This window comes from Melanotaenia boesemani, chromosome 6 (assembly GCF_017639745.1).
Source record: "Melanotaenia boesemani isolate fMelBoe1 chromosome 6, fMelBoe1.pri, whole genome shotgun sequence".
Lineage (NCBI taxonomy): Eukaryota > Metazoa > Chordata > Actinopteri > Atheriniformes > Melanotaeniidae > Melanotaenia > Melanotaenia boesemani.
Genome location: NC_055687.1, coordinates 23,188,891 through 23,191,736, shown reverse-complemented (window position 1 = coordinate 23,191,736; position 2,846 = coordinate 23,188,891).

Genomic DNA, 2,846 nt, shown 5'->3' with positions numbered 1-2,846 from the left:
TCCATTGAATTTCTGATATTTCTAACTTTGTGTTGTCCCTCCATGAATCCTAACGTGTTGCTGGTGTCAAACTGTGTGTCGGTTCAGGTGCTGCTCACCTCTCTCAAGAAATGAGGAAGAAGTTGCTTCTTCTTACTTCATTTTCTCTCCCACTCTGTCTTTTCTTCTTTGGTAACCTGACGTTATTTCCTTGGGGAAAGACATAACTTTTTCCTGTCTCCCGAGGCTGTCCGATCACTCTATAAAGAGGCTCCATAACTCAGTTTGGTGCAGGTTGTTGACTAAACCATTTGGCATCTATTTATAGGGGTGAGGAGGTCTTCAGAGAAAATGCATAATTATTTATACAAAATACAGAACAATTTTAAGCTCCCTGGAGCTTCTAGTTGTATTTAATTGTTTGATTTGACTTTACAGACTAGGCTAAGGTAACTTTCTTCTGTCTCTGTTATTATTAGGCCTATATCCCCTTATCCCTCACTGCTGGACAGTTAATTCCTCTGTGAGATATTCTGGGACACAGAGCTCTTATACCAGGGTGCCATGGTAAAAGGGGTTTGGCGACATCTATAACTGATGATGTGAATGAACATCATGCCAAATCATCGGCCAAAAAGAAGATTTTCATAGCTGCCTATAGTAACAATGATTTAAAATAATTTTAATAATGTGAATAGAGAAATGTAGACAAAACAAAACAAAACTGGCTGCTGTAACCCACACAAACCCCTCTTCCACAGCTAGGTGGACTAGTCAACTCCAACCTCTCTTCTAGAGTCTGCAATTGTTGGAAATGAGTTCCAATGAAATAGCTTGAGAGTTTGGTCAAAATTGAGAGTACTGAGTAGTTAAGTGGGTCCTAAGTGCTTGAAATAACGGCAGCTGGTCTTATTTTTTCTTTGAAGTCCACTTGGCTTTTTTCCCCAGGCAGTTAAAGGATTACCATGACATACTGTAGATTACTGAAAACATGCAGACACAAGTGGGTCATTTTTTCCCACAAGACATAGATTCATAAATGACAACTCAGTCTTTATTCAATATTACTTTTTTTATTTCCATCTTTTACAGTTTTAATATACCAAAACAGAAATGTGGTCTGTGATGAGATTCCTCTTCGCTGATCAAATAGCACATTACCCCACAGCTACTGTTGGTGTTTACCCGTTAATTTGACTGTCGCTGTTCAGACTCAGTCCAGCCTGATAAGATTACAGTCATTAAACTTTATGGAGAAGAACAAAGTTGCACATTAAAACTTAATAACAGCATGTTCAGTTAGATTCATAAAACACTTGAATATATTTGTCTAAAAGGTGATTTAAGACTCTGAAATTTGTGTCATTTTAATAGTCATTTTAACAAGATTACTTAGTGCTGACAAGCTAAGTACAGGCCAAGGATGTTTGAATGACGTTAAAATGCTTGAAATGTTGAATTTCAAGCTCACTGCCTTATGTGGATCATTTTAGTTATTTTTTACATGTTGCATGACAGACAAACATCTGTGCAGCTGCACATGTGGATATTTTTGTTTGAACACTGATAATGTAGTCCAACAGATACTGTAATTTACTGATTTCACATGTCATTACATGTCATGTACTGTGAAGGTATGAGACCCTGTGACTTGGTGTAAAAAAATCTAATTATAACTAATTATAATATGCTAAGTTATGTCACGGGTTAGACCGCCAAATGTTTTGTTGATGATTTTGTATAATTTAACACCTTATACAGTTAAAGTTTGACTTCCTGTCTACTCTATCCCTCACTAACATTTGGTAAGCCATCGTCACAGAGAAAAATATAATTGAAAAATGAAAGATGACTGAAAGATGTTAGTTTTTTTTTTATGGGAATCTGTGAAGTGCTTATGATTTGTTGAGAAAAGTAAATTTCACCATCTATGTCTCAAACCTTTGTATTTTTTTTTTTTTTTTCACAATGCATCCTACTTTGCATTAAACAGCTAAAGAAACTAAATGTGTTTAATGAGTATCAACATGATCATAATAATCATAAACACGACATTTTTAAGGTTAAAAAAAACAATAGCACTATATTTCTTAAGGCCTAGCAAAGCCACTTTGACTACTGTAGGTTGTAACCATGCCAAAAACAAAAAAGAAGAAAATACAAAAGCTCTGCCACATGCCACTAACAACATCTCCTTCATATTAACTTTGTCCATCCTCTTTCCACACACAAAGAGAAAACAGCCTCCCTTAGCTTCCAGTCAAGCACGGATCTTAAATGACACGTGTCAGTAATTTAATGCTCTGATGAACTGGTTTTTCTGATGGGGAACAGAATTTTTCTTGTCTTATTTTTATTTGAAATTTTTTTATTTTTTAACTGACCTTATGGACACAGTAACAGTGTTAACATGACAGTTACATGTAACATGTAATGCCATCCATTAAAATCTGAATCATGCTAACAGATAGAAGTAAAGTAAAGAATCAGTTGGAGCCTGAGAAATGACAATTGTCCTCATGCTTCTCCTGAGGGGGTCAGTGTTCTCACACTTCATGTTTGTGGATAAAAGATGAAGAAAAGTGCTGTAAAAAAATGTGTATGGATAAAAATATAACTAGAGTTACCATTAGCAAACTAAAGGTTTATAATGTTATCTCCTAGCTATGTTCAGATTTCTTTGTGGGACACTACAAAGTGGTTGTACTTAATAAACCGAAATGGCTATAGTGCCCTGAAATCCTCTTCTTCAGTAAGCCAAGAGTTAGTGTTCTGAATGCGGTCTACTGTAGACAGGACATTGACTCCTCATGAATACTGCACACAGCTCCACTTCACTAAGAAACAGAAGGAAAAATAAATCCTGA